Here is a 14,682-nt window from a genome sequence, read left to right on the forward strand (position 1 = left end):
ACAGCAGTGGCTTCTCTAGGAGTCCAGACTCAGAAACAATACAGGAGGGGCCCTTTGTCCTCACAGCATCCATTCCAAGACCCCCTCACCCAGAGAAGGCCTGAAATGGAGGATGGAACCCAACTCTGACACATACACTGTGTTTTCCGCACACACACACCTATGAGAAAGTCTAATTTGTAAATTTGACTGGGTAGGAAATTAACAACAATAACTGATAATAAAATAGAGCACTTATAACAATATGCTGTGATAAAAGGCATGGGAATGCACTTGCACACTCTCTCAAAAGATCCTATTGTGCTGCACTCACCCTTCCTGTGATGATGTGAGATGATAAAGCATCTGCAGGACCAGTGAGGGGACAGGAACAACCGAGCCCACAAGAGGGGGCAGGAGGTTATCACTGAGCGGATGACGACAGGTGAGAAGGAGGAGTGACTGAAAGCACAGAAACGCAAAAGCGCGGACGAGAATGACTGTGGCAACAGACAGAGAACACCAGTGAGTCCTCCCGTGGTGGTCTTGGAGGCCCGACATACACTGCTGGGCTATCAGGGGTGGATAAAAAATGAGTTCCAAGAAGGCTCTTGGGAAATTAAAAACTGGAAAGAAAGGGAAAGATTTTTCAGACTGAAAACAAGGGTCAATCATGGGAAATGCAGAAGAAAAGAAGACAACTGGTTAATTTCAGAAACACAAAATGAACGTTTAACGATGATACAGATGACAAAATAGAATCAGGCAGTTGCTGGATGATGTGCTGAAAGCAGAACCCCAAGTCAGCTAAAGCCTTCATCCTATTTCCTTGGAATTTTCCCCGAAAACTTCTCAAGTAACCAACTGCACAATTTCAGGTTCCTTTCAAAGAGTCATAAAGCAAGCCAAAAGAAATTCCAAAAACCATTTAAACTAATTATCTGTTCCAGGTAGGAGCTATACTTAACTGACTCAAACAAAAGTTTGGGACATTTTGGAGAAACATGGTTCCCCTTTCTGATGGTCAGCCCATCTCTGAGATGACAGCTGTGGTCCCTTCGCACCTAGGAGGCCAGAGAGAAGGGCACAGACCTGGCCAATGTCATGGCCTGGGTAGTCCTAAATTCTCCCCCTGGCTTTTGTTTGTTCCCAGACTTGTGCTTCCGTGGCAGGCTGTGATATTCAGCTGTACCACCGCTGATCCATCCCAAGTACCTGCAGATGCAAACACTGGTTCCTTCACCACTTGCCACAAGGAACCCACTCACCTCAAGCCTTTGGTGAGTTTCAACATAATGTTTTCAAGGTTGGAGAACTTGGACGGAAAGTCATCCGTGAGAGAGCAGGGGCCTCTGCCACCTCCCCACCCTCTCCCTCTCTCCCCTGTGCACCCCTGTGTGATTGTTTCCTCTGCATCCTAAATGGATGACCTCCCCACTCTCCAGCTCCAAACTTTAATTTACTCATGTAACAGCCTCTCTCTCCCTCTCAGGCACAAAATCAAGAATGTCTCTGTGACTGCCACAAGCAGGCAAGACTTCCAAACAACTGGAGTGCTCTTGTGAAGAGGAACTTTGATGCGTAAAATTATCTCTGTCTTAGTCCATCAGTCTAAGCACGATCACTTCGGAACTCAGAGCAAATGTCCCCTATGACTGTTCTCACAGCCCCAAGAGGGAGTAAGTTCTGTAAAGCCCCACCTGGTTTCTACATGCTGAAGTCCAGTTTCAACCACTGACATGCTTTAGGTCTTCAACTTTCTGTTACTTTTCTTGCCTTTGCCTCAGGTGGGGTTCCTGGTGATTTAGGAGGTGATCCTATGAAACTCTGGTAAGGGAATGGGAACCTGAAAGAGAAAAGGGAAGGAAGCCAATATACATTGCATTCAGAAGCAGTTTATTAGGAGGAGCAAACAGGGCTTAATCCTGCCGAGCATCTCAGGGAAGTGGTGTTGAATAGGCCTCTCGAGAGATGAGGAAGCTGAGGCATTTATCTACCAACCCAGCCCTCCCTGGTTGAGGGTAGCTCCCAGGGGCCTTCAGACCCTGCCACTATGGCCTACCCTGCACTGGGCTGAAGCACAAGCGAGCTCCCGTAGCCAGAGAAAGCCCTCGGGCAGAGTTGCAAGTGCATTACATAAGCAGCCATCGGCATAGGTGGGCACCGGAATGGTGAGTGCCTGGGGGCATGGGCTGTCCACTGACTTCCTCTGCTACGTTGAATAACCTAGACCTCTTCCCCCTACACTGTTTCGCACTAGCCCGTGGTTGCGCTATTCCTGTACAGTATCCAACTGGCATAAGACAACTAACTTGCACTCCAATCACCCAGCATGGTTGACTTGGCTTCTTCCGTTTCTGGGAACAGTTTCAGACAGATCCTTATAACTAGCGAACATAAGCAGAGAAGGCAAAGAATAAACATGTCAGTGAAGTACAAGTGATATTTATCCGATTTACTGACATGGTAGATGACATTTAATTCCAATGCTTCTTCCCACCATTTTGACAACTTATCTCAATGAACTTTATCACTTTCAATCTGGGCTTACAGACAAATTTCCGATGATCAGCAGAATTAAAGGAAAAATCCACCATCAGGAAAGGAAATGTCTGTAAAAGTGATACTGGATCCAGATACCTTGGCTTTGGACAGAGTGAGAGTTTTCAGTAGTGCAATACGATTCTTTTTTTCTTTTTTTTTTTTTTTTCTTTAAGTCTTGGTCTCAAAACATAATTACTCTTATTTGAGTATATATGAATATTAGATCATGAAAGAGTTATTTCTTCCAAGTAAAATTAACTAACTGCACAAATGGTTTTTTCCACTGGAGCCTGAAGTGGTGAGATTTGTCTTTTCATTCTGCCATCTCCAGTCCCCTTTAACATTCCCAACCAATGCCCTTATATTTCAGTAGAAAGCAATGGTTTACACTGGAGTGGCAGGTGCTTAGGAGGTATGGGGGGGGGGGGGCCACCAGTGTCTGTCAGGTTCCTAGTTCATATTTCCCTTTTCTCTCACCTTTCAAAATTCCTGTTCAGGTATATAATGAGCTAATTCATAGGAAGGCATAAATAGCTAAAAAGAACTTAATACTTTATAATTCTCCCCAAATACTTTGCATTTTAAAAAGAAATTGGTTATTAATGGTGTAATCTTAGGTGACGTGTTGGAAAGGCTGTGGGAATATTTTTTTGTAGGAAGGCCTTCAATGGCATCTCTCAAATCCATTTGGGCTACCACCTTTACCATCTTGTGGTATCAGTGCTACAGAGATTTCAATAAAAAATATCATGGGACAACTGAATGAATTGTCTGAATAAAGGATAAGTTAGAATGAAAATATAACTCAGCAGGACGATGATCCCTTTTAAGTTTGAATTCCATGGAGTAATATTTGTTTATCCCATGGTGGTCCCACAGAAGAAATCCTGAAAAGTGATTGAATACTAATTGTGCGGATGAGTCTCCAATAGAAAATAAGAAATTTGTGGAACAGAATTCAGCCTCAGAAAAGTAATTCCCCAGAGACTATCCAATCCAGCATATGTCATGTAAGGAACAGACTATCCATTGTCTCCTAATGACTATTCTCTCCTTCTTAAACCTCCTGATTGTCAGCTGGGCACACAGTCCCCAGGTAAAGACTGCATTCCCCAGCCTCCTGTTCCACTAGGTTGGCCGTATGTTCTAGCCAACAAGCTATAAATGGGATCTTACCATGTGATCTTATCTGAGGATCTTAAGAGCAAGAGCTCACCTTTTGTTCCTTCTCTCCATACAACTGGGCCCCCCCCAGGCACCTTCCTTAATCCTGCTGCTTAACTTGTTGTAATGTCTCCTAGCTTCATCTTAGCCCACTGGGATGAGGGCATAGCCCAGGGATGGCAGAGGAGACAGCTGGAAGTAGCCTGGGCCTCTGAGGACTTGGTGGAACAGAACCAGCACACGAGCCCACAAGGCCCATCTTCAGACTTCAAAGTAAGAAGCACACAAACTTCCTTCGGGAGCTTCTGGTTCAAACAAGTCCCAACAGATACACCATCCCTTTTTTTTTTAATTTGACTCAACTTCTCACAGGAAAAAAGAACCCATTCCCAGGTTGGAAAGCTAGTTTTATCACGTATGTCAATTCCCTGGTGTTATCCAGGTGGGTTTTTAACATTATCTCTTGTTATTTCATTATGATCTTTGATGCCTAGATAATTGGAGCATCAGAGGGAAGTGATAAGAACAGAGCTAATGTAATAACTCAGTAATTAAAAAATAATAAAAAAGTAATCAGAAACATGAGTTTAATCCTGGCTTTATCTGCACATTATTAAGCAGAACTCTTTCAGAAACTGGTGAAAATGAGAGACCTACGAGGCACTGGAGATATCTGTAATCCCCTGAACCTTACACAGGAACAAGTGAATGAGCAAATAAATGAATCCCAGCTTTGACCTCTGCATTCTACTATAAGTTATAAATTTAAGGCTAAATAAGACCCAAAGATTTTTTCATGAAGCAACTAACACAGTCATATATGCTTTAGGAAGGAAAGAAGACCCCAAAATGAGTGTTTTTGAGATTGCATTTTATGGAAACCACCTTATAACACTGGCAGCATGTATAGCTCTACGATCTGAAGGCTCATCATCCATGTCAGATCTTTCTAGCCAGATATATTTTGGAAAGTCAAGATATAATTTTAATAATAACACAGGTGAGGGAGTGACATTCTTCTTCATTTGATAGAAATACTATTTCACTATGAAAAGGCCAATTTAGAAAAAAATCACCCCACAAACTTAACCAGCAAGACACTGGTCGTTTCCTAATAAGATGAGTTCAGATAGATAATGTCTACTATTTTCTGTTGACCCAGCATTTTGCAGTGCCCTGCTAAATCTTGCTATGATTTTATTTCATACATTGTTAGGGAAAAAAAACAAAACAAAACCTGATCCTCCTAGACCCTTAGTTATTTCCCCAAAACAGCATTCTCAACATTGGCTGTACATTAGAATCACTAAGGAGCTTTAAAAAAACATCCAGGCCCAGGTCCAGTTCCAGACCAGTTTGGTGAGAACTTGCTGAGGTTCTGCTGAGGCACTAGCATTTTCCATTCACCCCAGGTGATGCTAACGTGCGCCTGGATTGACAGCCACTGCCACAAAGGAGCCCCACCCACCTGTGTGACTAGGGCTGACACATCTTGCTGGAATTAAAATATACTGAAAATTAACCGTGTCATCCCTTCCCCAAGCATACCAACATTTGGATTTTCCCCTCACATTCTCATAACGCTATCAAGAAAAATAATTTCCCAAAACAGTTCCTTTTCGGAGTTACACAGTTTCTGGTTTGGCTGCAGTTGTCTGTTAAAAAAACTGGATTTGCCCCTGGCAGGAGGGAGGAGAGGTTCAAACAAACTAAAGGAGTAGCTGACTCCTGACCGAGACTGGAGGCAGAGAAAACTAATCAACCCTCTCTCCTTCCCCTTCCCTCACCCCCAACTTCCATCTCCAAACGTCCCCTGCCTCAAGTATGATCCTGCTGTTGTTTCCACAACCAGTTCTGCAGGGAAACCCAAGTCATCCATAAGGCTCTGCTGCATGTGTGAGCTCAGTCTGCCGGATCCAAATCTCACTAAAACGCCGAAGAAAAATAACTCATCTTGATGACATCTTTTGATCATTGAGAGTCTTGTTATCTGAAAGTAGTCTCTTTCCTCTCTAAAGAAGGAGGCTGTGGGGGAAGTGCAGGATGTTAGATGTCCAAGCAGCTTCACTACTGACTGTCGAGTAATTCTGGATGAACTTCTAATCCTGATTCACCCAGAAATCATGAAGATAGTTTGATTCAAAACCCAGACCTGATCCCCCATGTCTCTGCTACATGATGAAATCAAAGCTGAAAGGAGCACCTATAAAAGAGACAATGGTGCATAACAAATTCAAAAACTACACATGGATATCTGGTAAATTATATAAAATTGATTAATCTAATTTTAATCCTTTTCCTTCTCTGCAACTTAATCATGAATCAGAGGCTTTCAGTAATTCTCAGAGCAAGAAGAAATTCTCATATTCAAAATGACACATTTGGAATGTTAGAAATGTTTAGACTATTAAGTAATTAAATGAGCATTATTTGCTTGTTAAATTGCATAATGTAAAATGAACATTACTTCCAAATATTCAGATAAAAGACATAAAACACTGAACATAATTGCAGTCAACTTTTGATTATCTATACTCATGGGAAAGAAAACTGACCCGAATGAATGAAAACTTAGACTGGGTCTGGAAGGGAAGACAATTTGTCAATTCTTCTAAAAATAATATATAAATGCCATTTAAATCAGCATGAAAATGGGGAGTTTTAAATGAGTGAAATGAATTTAAAGTTCATAGAGAAGAATAAATGTAAGAAATAAAGCCAAGGAAAAATTAAAGAAAAATAATGAGGGAAGTAATTTATCTTTCCATATATTAAAACTCACTGCAAAACCTATTGCATAGTGCCTGCATAGGAAGAGACAAACAGATGGTAGAAGAATGGAGAATTCAGACACAGATTCAAGTAAATATGGAAACTTAATATAAAGGTGGTATTTCAATTTATTTTTAAATGAATTGTGTTAGTTTAAGTGGTTTTCCATCTGAAAAAAAGTCATGGCTTTACTTCATACTATATATTTTTTTAAATTCCAGATGAAAATTATAGTTTTAAGTGTAAAAATAAAACAATACAAATATTAGAAGAAAAGTTGAGAGTAAATGGATAACCTTAGAAAGCGAATGTCCTTCCTAAGCAAGACTTTAGTGCCAATATAACTACCATTATATCTCACCTGGATTATAGTAATAAACTCTCAATTAGTCTGCTTGCATCCACTTAAGCTTCCATCCATTTAATTCCCTAAATATTAATAGGGTGATCTTTAGAAAACAAAACTGTACAGCTGAACATGGTTGTATCTTGTATACTTACATCTTCCTTTTTTACTCTTAAAGATGCTTATTTGTGCCTTTTCTCTCTCTCTTTGTTTCTTGAATCAATCTTTGGTCTTTGTTGAGTTTTTTTTTAATTGTATTTTCCATTTCATTTAGTTTTATTATTGCTATCTTTAGCCTTTTTTTCCCATGACCAGAAAATAATATTTTATGTACATACATGTGGCAGTTAATTACCAAGATGCTGAGAGCCCAGAGGAAGGGTCCAAAGGTTCCTGACTGTTCCCACCAGGTTGCCTCTCAGCTTCCATGGGTCCCTGGAATTCCTTTCTTCTCTGCTCCCCTTCCCTCTTTCCTATTCTACTTTTTATATATTATTATTAAGGTATCATTGATTTACAGTCTTATGCTCAGGTTTCACATGAGCAACATTGTGTTTACTAGATTCCCCCCATTATCAAGTCCCCACCACATACGCCATTACAGTCACTGTCCATCAATGTAGTAAGATGCTATAGAGTCACTATTTGTCTTCTCTGTACTATACTTCCTTCCCCGTGACCCCCCTATATTATGTGTGCTAATCATAATACCCCTTAATCCCCTTCTCCCTCCCTTCCCTCCCACCCTTCCCAGTCCCCTTTCCTTTGGTAACCATTAGTCCATTCTTGGGTTCTGTGAGTCTGCTGCTGTTTTGTTCCTTCAGTTTTCCTTTGTTCTTATACTCCACATATGAGTGAAATCATTTGGTACTTGTCTTTCTCCGCCTGGCTTATTTCACTGAGCATAATCCCCTCTAGCTCCATCCATGTTGTTGCAAATGGTAGGATTTGTTTTCTTCTTATGGCTGAATAATATTCCATTGTGTACATGTACCACCTCTTCTTTATCCATTCATCTACTGATGGACGCTTAGGTTGCTTCCATTTCTTGTGTTTAGCCTTTTTTTTAAAGGTTTTACTGCTTTATTTGGACACTTGGCTCATATTTTTAAGCTTTTCTTCTTTCCTAATGTAAACATTTAAAACTATACATTCTCCCTATAGTACTGCTTAACCTATTTTAATATATGGTATTGTCATTATTATTAAGTTATATATTTCCATCATGATTTCTTTTTTAATTCATGATTATTTAGACATTTTTGTTAATTTCCAAACATATAAAATTTTCAAGATAGTTCTTATTGAAGTGTTACATAAATAATGAAAAGCACAGAAATCATAAGTACATACTCATGAATTTCCACGAAATGAATTTACCCATGTCTTCACTCTCAGAACATGATAAAAAATGTTATTAGTCCCAGATGCCCCCCAGTGTGTCTACCCCAAGTCATCAAAGGTAACTAATTATCCTTCCTTCTATCACTATCAATTAGTTTTGTCCATTTTTAGATTTTTTTTTTTTTTTTTTTTTTTTTCTTTTTTTTGGTGCACCGTTCCCGGAAGTACTGCAATACCAGGTCGATGCGTGGAGTGGACGGAGCAAGCTCCCACTCCATCTCCCTACTCCAAAAATCCACCCAATATATTGTCCTCGGACAGAGGACGCACCAGATACCAAACCGACAAGAACAGACACCACACTTGATCTCAGCCAAAAGGCCGAGAAGCGATGTCCATTTTTAGATTTTATATAAACAGAATTGTGTATAGTATGCTCTCTTTTGTATCTAGTATCTTTCATTCTTTATCATAGTTGTGAAAATCATCGATTTTGTTGCATAGATGTACAACTCTTGATAGACATTCCAGCTGTTTTCAATGTTTGACTCTGGTGAACTATTATTAACATTTTATAGGCATTTCTGTTGGGTATATACCTAGGAATGGAATTGTGTGTTATAGCTTTGTATAGGTTCAGCTTTAGTAGATATTACCAATTTTCCAGTGTAGTTGTACCAAGCTACATGACCACCAGTATAGAATAAGAGTTTTGGTACTCCACATCATTGACAACACTTAGCATGGTCAGTTTTCCTAGTGCTAGGATTGGGGGAGTACAGAGTAGCTTCTCATTGTGTTTTAAACTTGCATTTCCCTGAAGAACTAATGAGCCGAGCATCTTTTCATATGTTTATTGGCAACTCAGAGATCCTCTTTTATGAAGTACTTGTTAACTCTTTTGCTGATTTTTAAAAATTGAGATGTCTGGATTGCTTTCATTGATCTGAAGTTTTTAATTAATTAAATATCAGTTCTGTGTTCAGTATATATATTGAATTTTTTTTCTCACATTGTGTGCCTTGCCTTTTCATTCTCTTAATGTTATATTTTCATGATCAAGAGTGCTTAGTTTTAATGAAGTCCAATTTATCAGTCTTTTTCATTGTGATTGTGATGATTGCAACATAACTAATGAAAGATGAGTGTTTAGAATATATAAAGGACTTTTACATATGGGCAAAAAACATGAATAGGTATTTCACAAGACAGGAAAAATGAATGGGTAATAATCAAGTGAAAAAATGTTCAACTTCATTAGTAATCAGACCATGCAAATCAGACCTACCGTTTTATGTGTCAAATTAGCAAAAATTAAGAAGTGTTTGGATATGGAGAAACAAAATTAATACATTTCCATTGGGGGGTGAAAATTTAAAAACTTTGGAATATAATATGTTATTACCTTGTAAAGTTGAAGATAATCCCCATCACCCAGTTTTTTTTCCTCCCAGGTATCTATCCTAGAGAAGTTCATGCACATATGCACACAATAACTGGACAGCAATACTATAAAAAAGTAGAAAAGACAAATGTCCATTGACAGTAAAATAGATAAATTATAGCATACACACAATGGAACAATGCACAGCAGCAAAAATTATAATAATATACATCAACTTGGATGAATCTCAAAATTATAACATTGACTATAAAAATTGATTCTCAGAAGTCTATGTGCAATGTGAAACTACATGAATGTCAAAATCATAGTTTGACAACATGGTTTTGAAATTTCGTATATATTCAGAAATATGATAATGAAATTATTATCACAAAGGAATGAGAATGAAATCCAAAGTAACAGTTACCCTTCCCAGGAGGGAATGCAATTGGGAAGGTACCTACAGTGGTCCTGAGAAGTGTTGGTAGTATTCTAGTTCTTAAGCAGGATGAGGGGATACACAGGAGTTTCATTCATTGCTTTTTTTATACATAACTGTTAGGTTTATTCTGTGTAAAACTATTTCATAATAAAACTTTTTTTTCATAATAAAACATTTTTTATGTTATCAGCCATCAAAGTAGTATTTCTGGAAGAGTTTGAAATATCATGGAAATTACCAAGCTTGCCATATATGCTTTTGTATACATAGCATCTCTGGGAGGATATACAAGGAAGTAGCAACAATAATTGTTACAGAAACTTGTCTAGAAAAGCTCCATTCTCCCTCTGGACCCATTTTCATCCATCTCCATCCTGCTCTGAATCCCAGACTCTTTAAAGATGGGATCAACTTGTTCCCTTGCTCTCTAACTTCCAGGTGAGTTCAACCAATTGGAGGCACAAGGGAGAAGGATGAGATTTAGGTATTTATTTCCCCAGTTCCCTCTCTGGTGGCCAAGATTGTCTATGTGTCCCTCTAAGAAAAACCACAGTACCTATTGCTTTGCCTTCTGTATTAGTCAGAGTTCTCCAGAGAAACAGAACCAATAGGGTGTGTATGTGTGTGTGTGTGTGTGTGTGTGACGGAGACAGAGAGAGAGATTTATTATAAGGAATTGGCTCACACGATTATGGAAGCTAAGAAGTCCCAAGATTTGCAGGGTGCGTCAGCTAAGCTGGAGACCTGGGAGAGCTAATGTAGTTCCCATCGGAATCTGAAGGCCTGAGAACCAGGAGAGCTGATGATGTACGTTCCTGTCCAAAAGCCAATAGGCGTAAGACTTAAGAGCCAATGGTTTAGTCTGAGTTCATGGCCAGAAGACTGTCATCCCAGCTCCACAGTCAGGCAGGACGTGTTCCCTCTTATTCAGCTCTTTTATTCTATTCAGGCCTTGGATAGAACTGGATGAAGCCCACCTACGTTAGGGAGAGGAATCTGCTTTATTCAGTCTCCTGATTCAAATGTTAATCACACCTAGAAACATGCTCACAGGCACACCTAGAAAAATGTTTGGCCAATGTCTGGTCACCCGTGGCCTGGTCCCCCTCTCCTATAGCTATAGCTGCTCTCTCCTGGTTCTCTCTCCACTTGCCCATTCAGGTCTAGAATGTTACTTCACTGTACCATTTTTTCCTTCGGCCATACCATTGTAAATAGTTCCTTAACCAACTGTTCATCAGTTATCCTATCTGTTTCCATTTCCTGCTGGGCCCCTGACTGATACTCTTATTTTTAAATATCGGTAGCTATAATTAAAATTCCTAATATATAATAAATTCTGTGAGCTTATTAGTAAAGAGACTTTTCAAACAATGCAATGCTAGGCCATCTGAGTGACCCAGAAGGCCTTTGATGCAGTTTCTCTCTCTCTGTCTCTCCCTGGCCTTCCAGTCTGAATTTCCAAGTGTAACTAAGGGCAGAGGCAACCTCAAATGCTAACACCTCAACAGCACTTACTGTCCATGGTGCCTGGCCTGGGATCTTTGAACTGTGGTCTGGCTGCATCCTCTCCTCTAGGACGCAGCTGGCCACTGACAGGCAGTCCAACACAACATTTAAAATTCAAAATGGGAAACACAGAATAATGAAGCCATCTGGTCCATATTGTGTTGTCCAACAATTATAAGTAATGTGAGCTATAAATACAACAAACAAAAGGAAGCAAACAAGAGACCATTAATCAATACAGACAATTTGCACAAGATATGATGACTCAAGTGCATTTACACAAACACAGAAAATCCTTTTTCAAGAGAATCTCTACAGATGGTGGCCTCAAGTAGGTCTAGACTGAAGAATGCAATCTGCCAATGCTGTTCAGTCATATGACTTCTCTAAAGCAATAAAAATCTGCATGGAAATTTTACACAGAGAACCTTGATGTTGACACTTAAGAACTCACAGAGTTATACATGAAAGGTAACAGAACCAGTCTTGGTTCAGAATCCAGAATAATTTCACATCGTAAGGACACCTTCCTGGAGAGGACTCTAAGACACTTACAACACCTGCCATCAGCCCCACTCATAAAACTTCAAGGAGCCTGAGTAGGAAAATAAACAAAGGGAATGGTTTGGCTCTGGATCTGTAGTCTCCTCACCTCATGACCATCCCATAATCACTTCAAACTCAGTATATCTACGACTGAACAAATGCTCCTCCCTTCCCAATTTGGACCTTCTCTTATATCCTAGGGTTCTAACATGAGCCACTGAAGGATAATGGTGCAATCTGCTGAGAGAGAAAACACATTCCAACCACATGGCTGACTTCTCAGAAGAAAAGGGCATCTGGTGGAATGGATCCATTGTTCTCACTTCTTCTGTCCTTCCCCTCGTCTGCTGGGGTTTACTGTGGGCAGATCCCAACCCTCACTGGTTTAGCCAATGGAATTAACACAGAGGCTTCATCGTCCTCACAGGGTTTGGCTTGGCCTCTTTTGTGCTTCTGCCGTTGGCCATGAGCAGAACATGCCTTGAGTAGCCATTGGTGATATTGGAACAGACCAGAAGCCAACCTGCAGCTAGAGCCAAGTGCTACAAAGCCACAACCACTTGCAGATCCATGAGTAAGAACTAAAGGTGCTTGATTTTGTAAGCCACTGAGGTTTGGGAAGGTTAGTTTTTATGCAGCACTATCACAGCAGAAACCTGACTGATACAAGTTTCTTCCCTGCTCTGGGAAGATAAATTAATAACTGTATACCACTGTGTATCCTTGGTAGTTTAGTGTGTGTGTACACACACACATACAAGCACACCTTTCTTCCTATGCACATATTTTTAATGTTACCACCTAACTGCTACTACCTTAACAGCTATTACTGTAGTACAGCTACTCCACATACAACCAAAAATGAACTGACCCCCACCCCATTAGGAGACAACTCAACATCACAGCTAATCTCGCTATCTAGCTCCCAAGTTAAGGATCTCTTGGTGACGTCCATGACTCAGGCAGGATGAGATGTGGCATCACAAGGTCATGTAATTTGTGGCCTACATGATATCTGATATGCAACACGAGGAAAGAAGGACCAAAAAATGTTCAACAGAAAGGGGAAAAAAAGCAGCATCTCAAGCATGTGCATGATCCTCCTGGACCATTTTCTGTAACTGTCCACTTCTTGATTCACTTCCCCAGCAGTGGAGAGAAGTCTTTGATCAACTCAGGTTGTGCCCATTGGATTTCCTTCACCCAGTGATATCTAAAGCCCCAACCTGAGAGAGGTGGTGGGAAGATTCCCCTGCTAAGCACTGTACCGTCTTAGCAGCCCACTTCCCAAGGGAGACCCTTGATATTGGAGATCTTTGGCCAGGGTGTATGCTTTCCTAATGAAGCTGTACACCAGTTTCGTTCTCCACTTCCAGATGGATCAACTTGAACCAAAGCTTAGCTCTCTCCCTTGAAGTACCTCAAGAAAGGAAGAAAAGTAGCCCACCCTGGGAAACATCCAGACATTCTACGGGTAGGTACACAATCTCAGGAGGAAACAAACCATACTCTCTGATCAACACTTTTGCTGATCCTTATAACAGAAGAGATGTAGGGCTCTGCTCTTCACTACAACTCAACCAATTCCACATCCCAGGGTTGGTTGTTTGCAAAATCCCTCCTCCAGGTACAAATTTCTGACTTAGGTTAAGTTATTTTGATTGCAAACAAACAGAAGCCTAGGGTGGCAATAAGCACAAAGTGAGGGCATGGGCTGTGGCAGAATTCATAGACCTTTTTTGAGAAAAAAAAAAAAGCCCCACCACTCAAAAGGGCTTTAAATGTTTTCAGCAACCAATTAAAGTTAGATAACACTTTGCAATATAAGGGAACCTGGCACCCTGCTGATGGAAATGTGGACAGTCTGCTGCAGCCACTTTCCAGGAAAGCAACCTGGCCTGTCTTGGCTCAGTTAGGTTTGCTCATTTCCTGTGGCCCAGCACCTCCACTCCTGGATATATGTACTCCAGAGAAACGCACAGCTCCGTTGCAGCATGTGGTCAAGGATATCTCTGCAGCTTTGGTGCAGCAGCAGCAAAGTGGATGCACTCAAGAAATATATAAGTAAATGAGACGGATGCAGATTTAGGAATATAGGGCAGCAGCCCAAAGCAATGGACTAAATGCACACACAGCAGTGGGGATGGACTTGAAAAACCTGTGTGGAATGATCGCAGTGAAAGCTAGAATAAGAATTGTGGCACAGTGCCCTTTATATAAATTAGTCACAAACACGTGCACGGAACGCCACCGTCAATGGCTCAGGAATTTACACCTTTTTTAAGACCAAGGTGGAAGGGGAAATGAAAAACAAAAATCAGGTGCCCTGGACTGACCACAGACGGTACTGAGCTGTGAAGAGAGGTACATGATAAAGTCAGCTCTCCGTGGCAGAAGTGTTTTTTAATTAAATAAATAGCAAAAGTTAAATGTTTTACTGAGTCCTTCTGGATGACTCAAAAAATAAAAGAAATTAGAAGACAAAAAAGAAACCTCACCTATAGTCCTCACCACTCAGAAACAGCCATTATGAATATTCCTAATGCTTGCTCAATGAAAAGTTTTGAAGTTATCTCATATAGCTATCTTACATATAAGTGATGTATACTCTTACTGCTTCTCATATAGCTGTATTACATGTAAGTGATTTGT

General features: G+C 40.3%; 1 non-coding gene across 1 annotated transcript; it reads right to left on the reverse strand.

Moving 5' to 3' along the window:
• Positions 1-8,351: 8,351 nt before the first annotated feature.
• Positions 8,352-8,542, reverse strand: LOC140847550 (U2 spliceosomal RNA). The gene has a single exon (XR_012127611.1). It is a non-coding gene; the product is annotated as a U2 spliceosomal RNA (small nuclear RNA).
• Between the last annotated feature and the right edge of the window lie 6,140 nt (positions 8,543-14,682).

Source organism: Manis javanica, chromosome X (assembly GCF_040802235.1).
Source record: "Manis javanica isolate MJ-LG chromosome X, MJ_LKY, whole genome shotgun sequence".
In the NCBI taxonomy this organism is placed as follows: Eukaryota; Metazoa; Chordata; class Mammalia; order Pholidota; family Manidae; genus Manis; species Manis javanica.